The following is a 20,337-nucleotide window of genomic DNA, read 5'->3' as shown; positions in this document are numbered from 1 at the left end:
CCCCTTCCCTTCTGTTTTCCTCCTACAGAGAGTCTTACAATGGCAGGAGAGATCACAGAAAGCCCTCATCATATTGAGTGGACCCTTTTGTGACAAACTAATGGGAGGAAATGAACCAAAGTTGCATATGATTGATCAGCCAGCCGACCTGGATACATTGTCATTTATTTCCTCAGCAGGGACAGCCATGTTTGGTCACAGGATCCATGAGTGTATATACAAACACATATACATACACATGTATGTGTACAAATATGTGTGTGTGTGTGTATAAAAATTGTTCAGTAGTGTCTAACTCTTTGTGACCCCGTTTGGGATTTTCTTGGCAAAAAATACTGGAGTGCATTTGCCATTTTCTTTTCCAGCTCATTTTACACGTGAGGAAACTGAGACAAATGGGGTTAAGGGACTTGCCCAGGGTCACACAACTAGGAAATGTGTGAGGCCAGATTTGGATTCAGGTCCTTCTCATTCTAGGCCTGGTGCTCTACCTGCTGTGCCACCTAACTGCTATGTATGTATGTATATGTGTGTATATATGTATATGTACACACATATATACTATGTAAATAGTGTACTATATATACTATGCACACATATATGTATGTGTATACTTATACACACATGTGTATAAAAATTGGATTCGGATTACCTGAGATACGTTGTAAAACAGCCATTTTAAACATTCTAGAAAACAAGCAGGAAGGTCAATATTGAGCAATGATGTGTTTGGTTTAGCTTGTTTGTGACTTTTCTCTCTGCTGCTCTGTCTCTTACTACATTAGCACATTAATAATCCTGAGAGTGGTTTGGTCTGTGGCAGAACTCGATATTTTTTATGTGTTTTCAGCTTTGGAAATACTGTGAAGTTAAGATTGCATGGGCAAGAGGATGGGAGAAAAATGGGACTGGGGGAGGATGGAAATTTCTCAGGAATACTTTATTTTTAAGTTTTAAACAACTTATTATAAAACATAACCTTATTCATCTTTGCAACCAATTAAACATGCTTTGTAATTATTATTTTAATATAATAATTTCATCTACATATTAAATAAGGATTTCCATAATGCCGCTATCAGTTGCTATTCAAGAGGGTGGAATGTTTTTATAAAATAATACTGTTCCAAAGGAGTGTTTTCAACTTAAAAGCTTTCTTTATAATGCTTCCCCCCCATGCCCCCATATCTCTGATTGCCCACCAGTTAATTTCCTTCCATAGTAGAAGCCTTCCTTTATTATAATGTAAATTCAAGAAAAACCAATCAAAATACATCTGAGAATGCATATCTTTTCCTATACCTCTGCCAGGGGTGGGGAACTATGGCTTCAAGGCCACATGTGGCCCTCCAAGTGCTCAAGTGTGGCCCTTTGACTGAATCCAAACTTCACAGAACAAATCCCTTTAATAAAAGGATTTGTTCTGTAAAACTTGGACTCAGTCAAAAGGCCACACACCCAAGGACCTAGAAGGCCACATGTGGCCTCAAGGCTAGTTTCCTTACCCCTGTGAGTCTGATCCATTGCTTCTTTCCCAAAGGTCCTTTCTCTCCTTTTAGTACCTCTTTTATTAATCTCCCCTGTAGTTTTGTTTTGTTTCCCCATCTCTAGTTTTCCTACTGGTTTTAACAACACACTTCATTGGGTGTGTTTGCTACTAAATGCCTTTTCAATTTCCTCACTTGCCTCTCCCATCTGATTGGAGGGCTGAAGGGTAGAGCAATAAAGTCCTCCCTAAGCCTTCCTTTATAGAGGGCTCTGAACTTTCTAGGTAATCATTTTCCATCAGTAGCTCTGCTTGGTTTTGACTCCATGAAACATTATGCTCTTGTGCTGGGAACCCCACTTCACTCCCCTCCTCATTTCATGTTTTGTATATTGTAAGCTCCCTGAGGGCAGGAACTTTTTTTATCTTTCATATTTATATCTCCAGCACTTGGTAACTCCACCATGTGCCTGGCTTAATAAGTGTTGAATTGAGTTCTGCATCGGCTTGTTTGGGCATGTAGGTATGTTTTTCTGTGTATTCCTTTTTTCTCTCAGTTCAGGTGTGATTGAGGTTCACAAGATAACTATTCCCTCTTTCTCTGCTTCCATGGGGTGCCTTGGCCCCAATGAGCTGTTGTTATACTGAGGCTGGGTCCTCCCTCCATTATAGTTTAGAAGTCTGTTGCCTTATGATCTTTGGGGAAGAAGCTTCCTTGGCTCAGGTACTCCTTTCTTCCCTAACCTTAGTCTTAGATGGCATATATGTTCTTCTGATATACCTCAATTATGAAGAATGGTAAGTTCTTCTATCTTCCTGTGTTTTTCTTCTCCTTTTTCTTTACTCTCTTAAAGTGGCATGAAACTATGCCAAAGCCCCGAGTTTGTCTTCCTGCTCCCTGTCTGGCTCATAAAGGCAGTTAGATTTTGAAGAGACAATGAGCCCTTTATTCCCATTTTAGGATATAACACTTTAATTCTTTGGTCTTTTTAAACTGTTCAAATATTAATACCTTTCTGGGTTTCCGTTTCTTGCAAAGATGATATTCAACTCTAGTTTTCCCAGTAGGAAAATGGGAAAATTTTATTAGATGAACATCCCCCCCTTGCATCAAATTATACTCCCTTTTGCAGGATACGTTATTCTTTATTGTAAGCCTTTCTGCTTTTACCTTTGTTATACCATATTGGAAGATTTTCTTTTTTTTAATCTAGTTGATACTAAGTCTTGTGTGATATTGACTGTTTGCTTCATACTTTCTTGTGGATGCTTTTATTATTTTTTTTCTTTTATCTGAAAACTTTGAATTTTGGCTTTAATGTTTCTGTGTATGTTTAATTTGGGATTCTTTCAGGTGATGACAGTTCTTTCCATGTTCACTTTGTCCTCTAGCTTAAAGAGTTCTTTGAAGTTTCATGACTTCTTGGAATATGCTTCCAAGTTTTTATTTTTGGTCATAGATTGTAGAGAGTCCAATGATTGTTAAAGAGTCAGTTATTTTGATAGTAGATCTCATTTGTTCTCATTCTTCAGTCTTTTGGCTTTGTACTCCTCTTGCTTCTTTGAATCAAGTCTGTTCTCCATTCTCTTTTATGTGGTGTACTTGGGTCAGATTGTCCACTTATTTCTCCAGGCTGTTCTTGTTCAAAGTATTCTAATTTCATTTTTTATGTTTCATTTTTTCCATTCATTCTTAGTCATTGTGGACCATCCATTCTTTTTCTGAGGTTGTTGGTTATGTCATAGTTTTCTTTCTCTAGAATTATCTTGTGATTCTTAGTGTTTAGTGTTTCTTTATTGTAAGAATGTCTTCAGTTCTAGATTTAGGACATTGTTCCGGGGCTGGTCTCTGCCCTCTCTTGGACTGCTTTTTTAGAGGGGGTGCCTTGGCCCCAATGAGCTGTTGTTATACTGAGGCTGGGTCCTCCCTCCATTATAGTTTAGAAGTCTGTTGCCTTATGATCTTTGGGGAAGAAGCTTCCTTGGCTCAGGTACTCCTTTCTTCCCTAACCTTAGTCTTAGATGGCATTCTTGGCTAGGGGCCCAGAGCTAGACACAGTATTAGTACCAATTCCAATTGATTGCTTTAGTATGCAGCTTTTGTCTTCCCAACTGGTTGCACTGTCAATTTCCTCAGGCATCCACCTCTAGAATGTCTCCACTGCCTATGCAGAGATCTGTGACTTTAGGATCTGGCTCCAGGCACTCTAATGTTAATGTTGGCCTGGTTTCCTTATACTGTCTCTTATTGAAGGCCTTGATGTCTTCTCCACCCCCCTACAGCTGCCCTTTCCCCTGCTCTTCTCCCCAATATATCTATGTCGTATTGTTTATGGAATAGAGATAATTGCTAGTATTATTCTTTGGCTTCAAAATTCCCCAAGTTTTTGCTCATTTTTTTTTTTTTAACACATTTTCCCCTGGGAAATGGAGTTTGCCTAGAGTCTTTCATACTACTATCTTAAGCATTTAGAAATTATTTTTCAATTTCATTTCCATTTTAGACTTCTGTTATATAAGAAGTTGGTTGTTACTGGTGAAAGTACCATGTTATAATGGGGAAAGAGTACTGCATTTGTGGTCAGGATCTAGGGATTCAAATCCTAGGACCCGATATCAGGTTAGTTACTGCTACACCAGGCCTTTTTTTCTTCATACATGAACATTTAGCCTGTATAAAGACAATTCTAAATTTTATGATCAGTGGTGGCTCCTTCCTCCCTAGACTTTATCTTTTATTTACCCTCCCACGGGAAGGACTTTTTGGGAAAAGAATGAAGGATGTACTAAAAAGGAACATTGAATTGTAAACTGAGATTGGGCTTTTTAGGATTTCTACATCATTCCATTTCTCTAAGCCTTGATCCCATCTTTAAAGTGTCTACCACCAGTCTTCAAGGTTAATGAAGATAAGCTGACATAAATATGAAACTTCTTTGGCAAAGCCTGAATATCACCTGTCAAGCACCTGTGACTTCAAGAACAGGATAATTGAGGGTATCATCACAAAATTTTTAAAAAATATTTTGATTTTTTTTCATATAACTAAATAAAATAGATAGTCCCTCAAAGTAAGAAGTAAGGAGAGAAACCAGAAATATTTTTATGTTGCATCCCTAATATAGGGGAAATAAAATGTAAATCCCTGAGAGTAGAAATTGTTTTAGTTTTTGTCCTTGTATCTCTGGTTCCTGGCACATAGTGGGTGTTTGATAAATACTGGTTGTTTAAATGATAGGGACAGTTAGGTGTGAGCCAGAAGGAGTTGAGAGCTTATCTAAGCAGGGTCACAGATGGCCAGGGTAGAGAAATGCCCATTTAACTGGGTTTGCCAATATGTAATAACTTTAGTGATCATAGTTCCCAAGTTGCCTCCAGCCTTGAGTGTACTAGAAGATGTCCCCCTTCCCCCCAAAAAAGGGAGATTTTGTAGTAGGAAGACCTCAATAATGGACAGTCATGACACTGGAACATGGGTTTCAGTCCTGGCTCTGTCATTGATAAGCGTTCATGAGCTAGTCATATTCCCTTTTTAGTTTCCCTCCATAAAAAAAAGAGGTTGGGAATCAATTTTTTAATAGTAGTACATGCCTTCTTTTAGAAAGCATGTATTACATGGTCATGTAAGAGGAAGGGGATGAGGTTAGGGTTAAGTAATCGATTGTGTGGGACAGGATGCCACTGAAACAGCTTTTTAGATACTTCTCTTTAGTAACTTCATGATCCTGTCTGTCCTTGCTTAAAGATTTCCTTCAGTTGGAGAAACTTGTTTCAGTTACTTGTTTTTGGCTCCCCCTAGTGCTGTTCTGGGAGGACCAGTTTTCAAACCTCTTCTCATTCTTTCCCTCTGAAAAACATTGCATTCTTTGAATTTTATGAAACATTTTTCTTTTTATTAGGTTTCATGCTTTGAAAATCTCATTATAAAAGTTAGAAAAGGAAAAGATTTTTAAAAGCCCAATTGAAATTATGGAGATAAAAAAAGAAGTTATGGAGATAGATGATTTGGATCTTGTAAGAGTCCTCTCTGGAGAAAATTGTTAGGTGTAGGATGTGGTTTGGTGAAATAGGTAAGAAAGGAGATGCTTAGGAATTCCCTTTTATTACAATTAGAGAAATTTGGGAACTTTTATTTTTCTTGGAACATGGCTTCTATGATAGACAGGATAAAAGACATTTCTGACCTCATTTTGCTCTGGACTTTGGCAAAAAGAAGGCTTTTCTCCAGTCTTAGATGCAGTCATTGATTTAGTTTTCCCAAGTTCTTGTTTCCCAGCCTAGATTTCCACTTTCTTTCTGGCAAGCCGAAAAGGCTTTTGTTACAGATGGTCCATTGCTTGTTATCCTGATGCTTTTTTTTTTTTGGTTAAACATTGGAGTGCTTACTATGAATGCTCAGGCACTAGGAATACAGAAATATAAGACACAATAATAAGTACATTATCCTCAAGGGACTTGTAGTCCAGTTGTGGGTTAGATAGAACATACTCATAGGAAGGTAGCTAGCAGCATACAGTATTGCAGCCTGAATGCCAAGGAAGAGATTATTGAGGGCTGGAACTAAGCCTGTGGAAGAAGTATAATAGGTGAAGACAGCTACCCTCCCTTCCCCTGAGTTTTCTATCTCTAGGCTAAAGATCCAAGTTCTTTGTATTAATAATGATATGCCATGAACCTAAGGCTCTTCTGCCTCCTAGTTGCCCTTCTCTAGATGCTATCCAGCATATTTCCTAGGTGGCACAATAGATAGAATGCTAGACCTGGAGTCAGGACACTTAAGTAAGAGACACTGACTCTGTGACCCTGGACAAGTCATTAAACCTCTGTCTTTGTTAGTCTTCTTCTCTGTAAAATGGGGATAATAAAAGTACTTCCCTCCTAGGGCTGTTGTGAGGACATAATGAAGTAGTTGTAAAGCACTGTCTTTGAGCTCGAAGTAAATGTCCAGATATGTTCTGACTAAGGCAGGCTATAGCAGGACTTTTCTCTCTTTATTCCTGGAAGCTATGCCATGTAATTGTACTTAAATCTGTTTCCCATTCTATTGGAGGAGGTGGTGTAGAGATAGCTGGAAAGAATTGATATTGTATTCTTTCTTCCCCTAGGGATTTATTTTTGTTTTAAGCTCTTACTAAGATGAATGTTCAAATGTTACAAATAGCCCTAAAACAATGCTGAATGCCAGGGAGAATATGAGCTGGCATTAAAATGTGCTGCAGATGAGTCTCTCTGGACCTTGATTTTCCTATATGTGAAATAAGAGTCCCATCCAAGCTTTAAATCTATCGCTCCCCAAAGTGGATGACTAAGGGATGTTACAGCAGGGAATTCCTGTTTAGTACAGGTTGGAGTAGATGACTTCCTCAGATCTCTTTCATCTAGCTTTGTGATTCTGGATAATCCATATATAAATGAACAGGAGTGGACTTTTTACTGTGTGTTGAAATAAGTCCTTACTCTGTGCAGTGATTATACTAAGTACTAGTGATGGAAAGGGCAAAAACAGGTCTGTTAGCCTCAGAGGGCTTTTTTTTTTTTTTAAACAATTGGGGTTAAGTAACTTGCTCAAGGTTACATAGCCAGTTATTTTTGTGTGGGTGGCCAAGTATCTGAGGCCAGAACCGATCCCAGGTCTCCCGACTCCGGTGCTCTTACTCCTTGTGCCACCTGGCTGCCCCAGAGGGCTTATTTTTACAGGATGAAAATATGACATTTGCACAGGCAAAGAATAGCGGGGGTGGGGGTTGGGATGGTGAAGTCAGGAAAGACTTCAATGAGTTGTCATATGGAATTGGTTATTGTAAGATAAGAAAAGGATGAGGGGGAGAACATTCTAGGCATGGGGGTGCAGTATGTAGAAATGGAGAGCAGGATATAGCATCTAGAGGTTGAGTCAGCTGGTCTGCTTTAGAGCATAGAGTGTACAATACAAGTGTTTTGAACTGCAGGTGGAAAGATAGGAGTCAGGTTGTGAACTACCACTGTTAATGCCAAACTAAGCGGTTATCCTGGTGACATTAGGTAATAGCCTTGAACATTTTCAATTAGTAAGTGATGTAGATCTATTACTGGGAAGATTACTTCGGTTGCTATGTCGCAGATAGACCTGTTGAATTTGATATCAATGGAATATCTAGCAGGCAGATAAAATATCATTCAAGGGATTGTAGGTTTGGGAGTAGGGTCATCAGTGATCATTGAACCCATAGGAACTAATGAACTCAAGAAGAGAGGGAAGTGTAGGAAGCCACAGGACATCCTGAGTAGTAGTAATCCAGCTAAGGAAGTAAAGATGGTTAGACAGAGAACCAGGAGAGAGCAATGTCACAGAAGCCAAGGAAAAGAAGCAAGTATTTTTAGAGGGATGGGTGATCTGCCAGTATCGAGGTACATAGGGAAGAGGGTTAAAGAGAATGAAAACTGAGAAAGGATGAGGTTTAGTTGTCATTGCTGATATACTTTTTAAAAAATGTCTTGTCCCTTTTTCTTGCATTATAGTAATTTTCCATTATGCCCTCCCTCCTTGAATCTTCCCTTGTAACAAAGAGCTGAGTAAAAACAGCTGACAAAAGGACTTGGGTTGCTGGTGTATGCAATACTCTAGGACCAAGAATTGTTATGGCAACTAATGAATTCTAGCTATATTTTGGCATTGGGAATATTTCAGTTTTACATTTTTCCCCTCTTGGTTCTACTTTGTTCATACTAGTCTTCGCATGCGCTCTTACTGCGCCACCTGGCTGCCCCTTCTTTATATCTTTAAGGAGTATTTTATAATTGAATCTTTATAGGTATTGAATTTTGCTTTGGTAGAGTGACTCTCAAATATTTCATGCATTTTGCAGCGTCTCCTTTTCTAGTTGCATTAATTTTGTTTGTGCAAAAGATTTAGAATGTTAAGCAAAGTTGTCTGTTTTGTCTTTTGTGATCTCTTGTATCATTTGTTAGGCTATAAATTCTCCCCCGACCCTAGATCTGAAGGTGCCTACTATGTGTCAGGCTCTTTGCTAAGCAGTGAGGATATAAATGAAAACAAAGACAGTCTTTACCCTCGGGGAGCTTAGAATCTGTATGTGTTGATCTGTGTACCTATCATTTTCCCAATGGGGGCAAAGATTGCTTTGTTTTGGTTTTTGTTTGTCTTTTAGTATGTTCCATCATGCTTGTTTGCCCAAGGAAACTCACCACTGGGAAATTTCATTATGCTGCAAGATTGACTCTGCCTGGTACTCGCATCTCATCAGTACCCTCTGCCCCTCTGGACACTCTGGGAGGCAGTACCATGGGCCCTAGGGTGATTAAGGGAGCTCAACAGAGTTTCCCCTACCCCTTCTCACAAGCTACTCTGCTTTTGAACTTGGCAAGTACTTTCCCCCTCCACCCCACCCCTTTTAATTTCTTTCTGTGTATTGTCTTCTCCCTTTAGGTTGTAAGGACATGGTAATTCCTGCCCCCCCTCCTCCCCTTACCTTCTCTTCCCTTCCCCCCAAGCTCAGGGACCTAGAAAGTAGTTGAGCCAAAATTTGAACCTAGCTGCTCAGGCTCCAACTCCAGATCCCATCCTTGCCTTTCTCTTGTATTCATGTTCCATCTGTTTCAGGTTAAATCCTTCTGTTAAGCCAAATATTCCTCAGTTAGCCATCTCTAAAACTTGGAGATTAACTATTATCATTTTAAGAACTTCAGTGTCTCAGGAGTGGGGAAAAAAAGCAATTTAAAATTTGTGATATGAAAAGAATATTATCTTATTAAGTGTAAAGTTAATGGGAGTTGAATATCTTCCCCTCCCATTAATAGGCCTCAGGTGGAGCTCAGCAAGAGAAGCTTCATTAGGGGAGGCTTGACTTTCAGGAAGGCCCCTACATTTTGCTACTTTGTAATTAGGCAGTGGGTCACAAGGGTTCTGATGCCCTCTGACTCTGAAGAAAGATATATATATATATATATATATATATACTCTGAGGTTAGCATTTTGCTTTGGGGGCTTACTTGTGGGAAGAGTGTTCATTGATTTGGCCAGAGAAAACTCTGGGTATCTGTTAAGGAGTCTCCCCCCGCCCCCCTTGAAAACTCAGAAATTGGTGCTTCCTTCTATCTAGTAACTGTAGGTATAGCTTTGGTCAGACAGGTAGAAGCCCTGTCTTTTTTTTTCTGTATTTTTTCTGCTTGTAATTTGTTTGTATTTTCTCTGAAGTTCAGGGTGCTTACTTTTCTCCCTGAACCCTGAACTAAGTGAATGATATGTATGTATGTATGTATGTATGTAATTAAAGTAAGATTGTTGACTCCTTTAAAGTTGCTTTCTTTTAGAAAAGCAGATCAAATAACTTGTGCTAGCAGCCATTCTGAGTGTGCTAGGGTGTTTGCTGTTACACTAAGTCATTAGATAGTTATGGGATCCCAAAATTGGAGCTTGGGGGGTGGGGTGGGAGAGGAGGATGGCTTTTTGAGGTCATCTGGTCTAAGTCATTTGTAGTTTTTTTCTGCTGAGACATGGGGCTTTTATTTAAAATAATATTTATTCTCAATTTAATCAACACCAAAAAGAGAGAAATTTTTTCCCATATATAAAGTAGAGCAAAAAAAAAAGATTATTTTTAAGTGGAGCCAGGAATCTCTTATACATAGCCTTTTTTAAAGAAAAAATTTGTAAAAATTCAGCAGTGATTCTGCTTATCTTTTTACCCCCTGGATTTCCTTTTGTTATTTTTTGTGCATTTTTCAAGATACTTCATTGACCCCTCTTGTTCTTTTTGAAAATACTATTACTATCTTTCCCAACCCCCTCCAAATAAAAAGGCAGAAAGCAACAATTCTTGTAACAAACTCACTTGTGATTGGGCAGTGCGTCAAGAGGGTTGTTACATTCTCTCAGCCAGGGGAAGGCTATATAAACCCTGATGTGAGGCTTTGTTTTGGGCTTTAAGAGGTGTTGGGTGATTTGGCCAGATGAGATTCTGGGCAGCCGTCAAGCCCCGGGCTTTGAAAACCCAGATGTTGATGTTTCTCTGGTAACTGTGACTAGGTATGGATGTATGTAATAGTCAGACAGTTGGAGGCCTGTCTACTTGAAATGTTTTCTCTGTCTTGTAGCTTCTGCTTGTAACTTGTTTGGATTCTCTGAAGTTCGGGGTGCTGACCTTTTTACCTTGAACTAGGTAAATATGTTTGATTGATTAAAGCAAGATTGTACTACTTGATTTTAGTAACCAAGTCTTTCCTGGCTTGGGGCAGGGGGGTGGGGGATGGGGAATGGCAAAGCCTGAGTTATATCTTGTGATTCATAAGGGAAGATTTTAAAATTCACACCAACTATTAAACTTCAAACCAAGTGGTGTGTCCTAATTAGAGTACAAAAAGCTTGAGATGCATATGAACATATACACATATATAAATTCTTAAAGTTGAAAATTGGCTCATATCTTTACCCTTTGAATAAGAGGAAAATACCTTAAGATGTTTTAAAAACTTCAACACCCTATAGCAAAGGTTCTTACTCTGTGTGTGTGTGTGTGTGTGTGTGTGTGTGTGAGTGTGAGATGGGCCGTTTTGACACAGTGTGGTGAAGCCTATGGACCCCTTCTCAGAATAATGTTCTTAAGTGCCTAAAGTAAATACATAGGAAGGAAATACAGAGGAAACTAGTTACAGCTATCATTTATAGAGGCTGCCATCTAATAGTGCTGTGAGGTGTGCAAAGCATTTTCCCTGTGTCCTCGTGTTTTAACTGCACAACACTTTGGTAAGTGTCATAATTATCCCTTTTACAGATGAAACTGAGACAGAGTTAGGGATTTGCCCAGGGTTTAAAGTGTCCTAAGCAGAATCTGAATGCAGATCTTCCTGTCTCTAGTTCAGGTGCTTTATCCACTTCTGCCTCAATTATAGTAAGATAATTATTAAAAAAAAAAAATAAAGCTCATGGACCCCAGGTTGAGGACCCCTGTTTCTGTAGTCACCTTGGATGACTATGGAAATATCAATATCATCTTGGAATATTAGACTAAAGGAATACAACCATTTTGCAAATAGCAGCTGGCCAGAATTGAGATCAATGACCCGATAAAAGTTGGAAAGAGTCAAATTTAGGTATGGCATGAGGAAAAGTCAACAGACATTAAGTGCATACTATATGCCAGGCACTGTGCTAAGTACTAGGAATATGAAAACAAAAAAAATCCTTGCCCCAAGTAGCTTAATGAATGAACAGAGAGATGAGGAAGACCCTCTCCTGTGACCTGGGTGCAGAATTCTAAAGAATGGGGAAGAACTCACCAATGGGAGCAGGGAGAAGGTTGCTGAGGCAGAGTTGAAGACTGGAGAATTACAGCTATCCCAAAGTGAAACTGAACTGTTAGAGAGGGGTTCTCTTGAGCTAGAGGACTTCAAGCAAAGGCTAGATAACCTTCTGAGAAGGAAATCTTCAGATGTGGGTTGGACTAGTGATAAACCACCTGTCACTCCTGGTTATCCAATCCTAGTAACCAATGATGACTGTGTCCTTGGTCAAGTCATCTTTGTGTCTAATGAAAAGTCCAAGAGACATAGTTTCTGGGTAATTAATAATTTATAATTATGGTTAGCAAATAATAAAATAAGGTCAGTATCTTTGGAAGTCAAAGACAATCCTTGGGGACTACTGAACTTTTAAATACCCTTCAAGAATAGGTATTCCCTACTGGTGGAAATCAACTCTAGCTAACAATGAGAGAATATTATAATGAGAGGTGGGCTTATTCTAATGAGAGACTGGGGCAGGTACTTATCTCCACTGAGACCACACCTGCCTTGGGCAATCAAAGAAATCCATCCCAGACCCTTATGTAGTTAGGTGGGCTGAATTCACCCAGATTAGATTAAACTCTTCCCAGTTTGGAGGCTGGCTGAATGACTTATAGAGGCTAGTTTCTGAATAAGGATATAGGAAGGGAAAAAAAAACCCTGGAGACCCACCCCACTCCATTAATTGGTTATTTTTCTCCATTTACTTTAGTGGACCTTGGTTTCTATGAGAGGAGTGGTCAAAGTTACCTCCAAGGTTCCTTCTAATTCTTAAATCTATGACCCTATGATCACAGTCCATAGTCATCTTCCTTCAGGATATATAATCCTCTCAAACGCTGTGTGAACTCTGGCCATGTCACTTAACCTCTGTTTGCCTCAGTTTCCTCACCTCTGAAAAGGAGTTAATAATAGCACCTGCTCCCTAGGGTTATTGTGAAGATAAAATGAGATATTTATAAAATGCTTGATAATCTTAAACTGCTATATAAATATAAATATTACTACTCTTAATATTATTGTCAATTCTTGGGGCTACTGGCTTAGCTACAACCAGAGGACTTTGACATCACAAGCTTTTAGGAATAGAAGTAACTTGTACAACTCTGGGAAGCAGGGAAATGATTATTACAGCAAACTGAATCTAGTTGTCAATTCTTAAAAACTACTGATTCTTTTACAGCTGAATTTGTAGTCTCTTCAAGAGTCAGAGTCAAAAACAGCAACCTTCCCTGCAAAAAGCCCAGTCATGGCTTATCAATTAATAGCTCTTTTTAAGTACAGAGGGCATCTAGGTGGCCCAGTGAATAGAGTTCTGGGCCTGGAATCAGGAAGACTCATCTTCCTGAATTCAAATTTGGCCTCAGACACTTCCTAGCTGTGAGACCCTGGGCAAGTCACTTAACCCTGTTTGCCTCAGTTTCCTCATCTGTAAAATGAGCTGGAGAAGGAAATGGCAAACCATTCTAGTATCTGTGCCAAGAAAACTCCAAATGGGGTCATGAAGAGTGAGAAACAAGCACAGAAGAATAAGGTACATAGGTCACTGACCTATCCATTTTGGCTCTCACATCTCACACAAGCAGTGATTACTGGGTTATCTTTTCTCTTTCATTACAAATGGCAGTCATCACACACACACACACTCTCCCTCTCCCTCTCTCTCTTTCTCTCTCTCTCATCTCTGCCTCCCAGAGAGTGTAAGGATAAATAAGGGATCTGTGAAAGCATTTGGAAGGAAACTAGCATGGAAATTCCAAGGCAACATTTATGATGCTATTCCTGCTAGAGGCAGAATGAAAAGGAGTGTACTCAAAGTTATAAGTTGGAGCAATGTTATTCCAGTTCTGAATTCCTAAAAGAGGATAGACGTTGGAGGATATGGCACCTATTTGAAGCCATGGTGGTATAGGAGACAGAATTGCAGTAGTAACAGGCCCTGCAGGCTGTGGCTTTGGTCACTAACCAAAGATCAGGCTCTGGGATATTTAGCACAGAGAGGTCTGTCTCCCTGTTCCCCTTACCTCTTTCTACTTGGCCACTATTCTAGATGGAGAACTTGTCTCCTCTCTAACTGATCTTCCCTCTCCATCCATATAGCTGCCAAAGTGCTTTTCCTAAAGCATTTGTCTTCTAGCTGTGTGGCCCTGGGCAAGTCACAACCCTGTCTGCCTCACCAAAAAATAAAAAATAAAGCATAAGTCTTACTGGCCTCATAAAAGTAAACTCCAGTGGGTTCCCTGTGATATCTAGGGGCAAATACAAATTCCTCTGGTATATAAAACCTTTTACAACTTTCTCCCAACCTACCTTTCCAGCTTATTCCCCTTTGGGGGGAGGGAAAGGAATAAAGTTCTTTATTAAGTGCTTACTAGTTCCAGACACTGTGCTGTGGGCCTTACAAATACACCATTTATTCCTCACAACAACTCCATGATAAAGGTGTTATTATAATTCTCATTCTTAATTCCCATTCTTACCAGTGAGGAAACTAAGGTAGACACTAGTTAAGTGATTTGCTCAGGGTTACTCAGCTAATAAGCTTCTGAGGCTAGATTTGAACTCAGGTTAATTCTTGACCCAGCCCATCTATTGCACCATTTAGCTCCTAGTTATACTTACATACATAGCCTTGCTGTTCTTCATGCTAGACAATGCATCTCCCTGCTTTTGCACAAGCTGCTGTCCCCATGTTTGAAATGCTCTCTATTCTCAGCTCTGCCTCAGAAAATTCTTTTGTTTCCTTGAAAATTCAGCTCAAGGGGCGGAGCCAAGATAGCTGAATAGAAATGGGAAAATCCCATGAGCACCCCCCATAACCACCTCAAATACCTATAAAATATGACTTGAAACAAATTTTAGAGCTACAGAACCCACAAAGTGACAGAGGGAAACAAATCTGCTGAAGGCAGCCCAGCAAGCTGGCAGGAAGGGTTCATTGCAGCACACTGGGAACCAAGCCCAGCCCCTTGTGAGATTTAGCTTTAGCCTCAGGGAGGCCCAACCAGTGGTGGCCAGAGCTAGACTTCAGGAGAGTGAAGCATCAGCAGCTGTGGCTGTTTCCAGACTTATCATCCCATAAATGCCAAAGATAAAGTAAAAGATCTGTGTGGAACTCTGTTGGAACTGGGAGGGACAGAGGAACATGGTCCTGGCCCTGCCCCCAGGGGAAAAAAATCAGCAGAGGTGTGGCAGCTATGCAGCCACCACATGGCTGCTTTCAGAGCTCCTGGCCTGCAGACTGTAGGGGGACCAAGCAACCATTCATAGGGTAAGTGTTCTTGCTTTAACCTGCTTTGATCTGGATTGCTGTGTAGTGCGGAGGGCCTGGGGTATGTGGCCAGTTTGCCAGAGCTTGTGGGGGCTTCAGAGAGGGCACCAAACTAAGATCTCTGGCACCTGAGAAAACCCCAGCAATTTGGGACAAAGCTCTCCTCTCTGGAAGAAGAGTTTTGCTGTGGCAAAAAGCTCAAAAGTCAAGTAATTGAGTGGCAACATGAGCAAGCAAAGCAAACTGCAATCCGACTTTAGATTCCTATTTTTGGGACAAAAAGGATCAAAACATTGAATGGGGGGAAGACACTGAAGTCAGAACTCCTGCATCAAAAGCTTCCAAGAAAAATATGAATTGGTTACAGACCATAGAGGAGCTTCAGAAGGATTTTGAAAACCAAATAAGAGAAGTGGAGGAAAAATTGGGAAGAGAAATGAGAAAGATGCAAGAAAATCATGAAAAGAGAGTCAATCTGACTGAAAAAAATAACACCTTAAAAAATAGACTAACTCAAATGGCAAAAGAGGCTCAAAAAGGCAATGAGGAGAAGAATGCCTTAAAAAGCCGAATTTGACAGATGGAAAAAGAATCTCAAAAGCTCACTGAAGAGAATCATTCCTTCAGAATTAGATTGGAGCAAATGGAAGCTAGCGACTTTATGAGAAATCAAGATACTATTAAGCAGATCCAAACAAATGAAAAAATAGAAGACAATGTGAAATATCTCATGGGAAAAACCACTGACCTGGAAAATAGATCCAGGAGAGATAATTTAAAAATTATTGGACTACCTGAAAGCCATGATCAAAAAAAGAACCTAGAAATAACCTTCAAGAAATTCTCAAGGAAAACTGCCTTGATGTTTTAGAACCAGAGGGCAAAATACAGGTTGAAAGAATCCACTGATCACCTCCTGAAAAAGATCCCAAAAAGAAAACTCCTAGGAATATTATAGCCAGGTTCCAGAATTCCCAGATCAAGGAGAAAATATTACAAGCAGCCAAGAAGAAACAATTTGAATATTGTGGAAACACAATCAAGATAATACAGGATCTGGCAGGAATAGAAGTGTTGATATTTTGGGGTCTCAAGCACCCCTAAACCTCAACACTATTACCTATATTTATTTGGCATATATTTATTTCTTTCCTGAGGGTGTAAACTCCTTGAGAGCAGGGACTATTTCATTTTCATCTTTGTAACCCAAGTGCCTTGCTCGTAGTAAGCATTTAATGCTTGTTTGATTGACTTGACCTCATTTTTCTGACCTGGCAACTCCCCCATCCCCATCCCAAACATTCCCATTTTCCCCAATAATTTCTTCCCCACAGTAATGCATTTACTTCATTCATTGATTTTATTTTTAAGACAGAAATACAGAATCTCCAAACTGGAGGATGTTCTCAAAGGCCGCTTCATCCAACCATTGGAGAACAGGAATACTTTTTATAGTATATCCAATAAATGGCCATCTACATTTTGCTTAAAGATTTTCCCAGTAAAATGGACCCACTATCTCCTATGGTAACTCATTGTTCTTTTGGATAGTTCTAAATATTAGGAAGTTTTCAACTTCTCTACAATTTTCACCTATTTCTCCTAATTCTGCCTTCTGGGATCAAACAGCTCTAATCTCCCATTTAACAGCTTTTTAAATACTTGAAAAGAGCTATCTTAACCTCTCCCAAAGTCTTACATATTCTAGGTTGAACATACCTCATTAGGCCACTTTTACTATCCAGGATGCTTCATGTTTCAAAGAGGACCAATGGCCTCAGGGGTGATATATTGATTTGCATGTGAATTAGATTTAAGTGAGGCAAAGTTGCACAAAATTGTCAGTCTCACTCATGAAAGTCCAGTGGTAAGAAAAAAGTCAAAATGACTGGCCCCTGACACAGTGGAATGCCCTTGGTATTGTCTGTGTCTGCCCAAGTTCTAAGCACTCCATGGCCTGCTTCAGCCTCCTTTATGGCAACTGGAACAAAATGTCCTCATTTGCCTTTTTTGCTGCAGAAAATCTTCACATTCTTGGTGGAGACATCCCCCTAATTCATCAGAGGGTTTGAGGCCTATCAGAGCTAGAAGGCACAATGGATAGAACTCTGGGCCTGGAGTCAGGAAGACTTGAGTTCAAATCTTGCCTCAGATACTTCCTAGCTGTGTGAGCCTGGGCAAGTCATTTAACCCTGTTTGCCTCAGTTTCCTCATCTATAAAATGAGCTGGAGAAGGAAATGGTAAACTCCTCTAGCACCTTTGCCAAGAAAACTCCAAATGTGGTCACAAATGAGTTGGACACGAATGAAACAACTGACAAGAATGTGCAGTTTTTCAGTGTGATCATTCACTGTGCAAACAACCTGCCTCCAGACATCCTCCAGCTTGCCGCTTTCCTAAAATGTGCTACCAGAACTGGTGCATGGTACTCTAAATGTGGTCCCATCGGGGCAGTACTATGACCTTGAGCAGTTTGCCAAATACCCTTTTCATGCTATTTTTTAATAAAATTATTTTTAGTGTTAATAATAGCGTTTACATGGTGTCTATTATATGACAAGACTTTACAAATATCTTATTTGATCTTCATAATCCTAGGAGGTGCTTTTATGATCCCCATTTTACAGTTGAGTAAACTGAAGGGTAAGTGACTTCTCCGAGGTCATACAGCTTGGAAATGTCTCAAGTCAGATTTCAACTGAGGCTTTCCCGAATTCAGGCCCATGGATCTATCTGTTGCAGTTTAGGGTGATGGGAACTCCAAAATGTAAAGGTACAAGGGGGTCTGCCTTGAAAGAATTCAACCAAATGAGTTTATTGTGATGCTAATAGGAACAGGTGACATTCTAAGAATATGCTCAATTTAATGGGGGGCAAGATGGGTACTTATTTATAAGAAAAGGCAGTGGGAAGATCTGAATCTATTAAGGAACAACAAGTAGCTGGGGTGGGCCATGTGTGGACAATGAAGGGCTGGTCAGTAAAAGGGCAGTTAAAAGGGATTCTTGAGTATCTAAATAGAAATGTGTGGGCTAGGTTGCTTCAAAGACTGTCTTTTTCCTTTTAGGGGTCCAGCATGAATCCCATAATGCTGATTTGTTAAGAATCTTACCCACTTCTATTAGCATCACAATGAAACTCACTACTTTGAAAGAAGGTGTGAGTGGTTGAATTCTTTCAAGGCACACCCCTTGTACCCTTACCTTTCAAGGTTCCCAGCACCCCAAACTGCAACATGTACACTATGCCACCTAGAATCCTCTTCAGTTTCTTTGCCTCCTCTGGCTCCTTCCCAAATTCTTATAAGCAGAGGTATTCTGGAGCTAGTTCATAGTGGCTTGTGAGATCCAATAGATAAATTTTCAGTGTGAATGGTTACACTTTGGAATCCCTCAAGCTACAGATCAGGACTTAATTTATTATTTTGTTGATCGTTTGGACTTGAGGTGATAGAAAAGATATTAATAATGCAGATTAAATTTTAAAATATGTCAAGCATACATCCCCCTTCCTCCAAGCAGGTTGTTAAACATTCACTAGCACACCGCTGCCTAAAACTATGCTTATATCTCCCTCATCCAAATGTGACCCCCAGGGGTGGCTAGGCTGCTCAGTGAATATGATGAGGTACAGGCTCTGGGAACCCCCTTGAACTGACTGAATCTTCCCACTTGAGGAGGCATTTGTCTGAGGCCATAAGCCTTTCATTATAGCTAGGCCCAAATTTCTTACTCTTCCTAGCCTAGCCCTCCATTGTCCAGCTACTTCCTACCCTTAAGCCTATCAAAATGTCTATACCCAAATCAACTGTTACACCCTTGAACTGGCCTAGCCCCATTGTCATCTCCAGGTAACCTTCAGCAACTTCACTCATTTATGGGAGTCTGACTTCATTAACTACCCTCCCCAAACGCATTACTGGAGTCTGACCTCATTGACTCCTGAAGACCCTCCCCAAACTCCTCCTCTAGACCACCCCTAGATTCCTCCCACAACCTTTCTGTATATAAGACCCCATCTTGCCTCCATGTGAGAGCACCATAAAATTTTCTAGCATGGTCTTACTCTGTGTCCAATACAAGCCTTACAGATACTGAGGCTCCTTAAGAGTCTACACAATATGGCGAACTTTTAATAAACTTTGCTTTTCTTTGGCTGAGGGAAAACTTGAGTCGAATTCATTCAGCAGAACTCCGTGTGTTGGTATTTTGGGGTCTTGCACAAAAATAACCCAATACCTTATCATTTTATGATGACCCTCTTCAAATAGAGCAATGGCCCTGGAGTCAGGAGGACCTGAGTTCAAATGTGACCTCAGACACTTAGCACTAGCCATGTGACCTTGGGCAAGTCACTTAACCCCAATTTCCCAGCCTTCCCCTGCCCCTCCAAAAAACAAAAACAAAGAAACAAATGTGACCCTCAAATCCCTTTAGGCTTTGTCTAGTCACATCAACATCAACATGCCCAGAAATTGGACAAGTAGGGGGGATAATGACCTAGGTTTAAATTTCTCTCTGCTTTTTTTCTTTCCCTCTCCACTCTTCTAAAAGATAAAATGGAAGATGTTTAGCGATGGAAAACTGGGAGACTCTAAACCTCAAGGATATTTTGTAGTTTATTGGATTATGTCTGCCTTCAGAGATTAAATTCAGAAGGCATAGGTAATGCTCACTATGAGATAGAACTCAAATCATCCATCTCCTGGGGCCATCCCAGTGACCCAGAAGTTTAGACCAAAGAAGACAGACTTAAGCCTGAGGGAACTAACTACTTAGTTAGGAGTGTCTCTGCTCTTTGTTCTAAAGACTTTAGAGCCTGGGGCTGAGAATTTCCTGATGTGAAAATGAGAGTCCCCATACACCAAAGGGGAGGAAAAGCCTAGGTTTTTTTTTTTTCTTTCTATAGAGAAAGCTTTGCTGGTCCATGGCTGGGTCTATTGCTTTTTTGAAAGAACCATAAAAATAACTTTTGACTTTGAGCTAAGGGAGCATGGTAGAGATTCCCCTACAACTAAAAGCGTCAACTGAAGCCTGAAGCTGCAAATCGAGCAGTAGGGACCTGTCCAGCTCAGGCTGAACATTGGGCAGAAAGACTTCTTACTCAGTGGGTAGTTTCCAGCAAGGAACCAGCCCAGCAGAAGCAGTATAACATTACAGAAGACATCAACAGTGTTGCAGTGTTAGATATGTGAGATGTGCCCTGGTCATATATGTTCCTCTATGTGTGCCTCTCCATGGGTGTTCCCTAAGCCTGTACGCTTTCACCATTAGTGAATGTATTTGTGAGATTTGTGTA

The sequence above is a fragment of the Petaurus breviceps genome, unplaced genomic scaffold (genome assembly GCF_028583685.1).
Source record: "Petaurus breviceps papuanus isolate PSGF00001 unplaced genomic scaffold, PetGlider_PUasm1.0 90750, whole genome shotgun sequence".
Classification (NCBI taxonomy): Eukaryota; Metazoa; Chordata; class Mammalia; order Diprotodontia; family Petauridae; genus Petaurus; species Petaurus breviceps.
The sequence above is the reverse complement of the archived record's forward strand: the minus strand, read 5'-3'. Positions refer to the sequence as shown.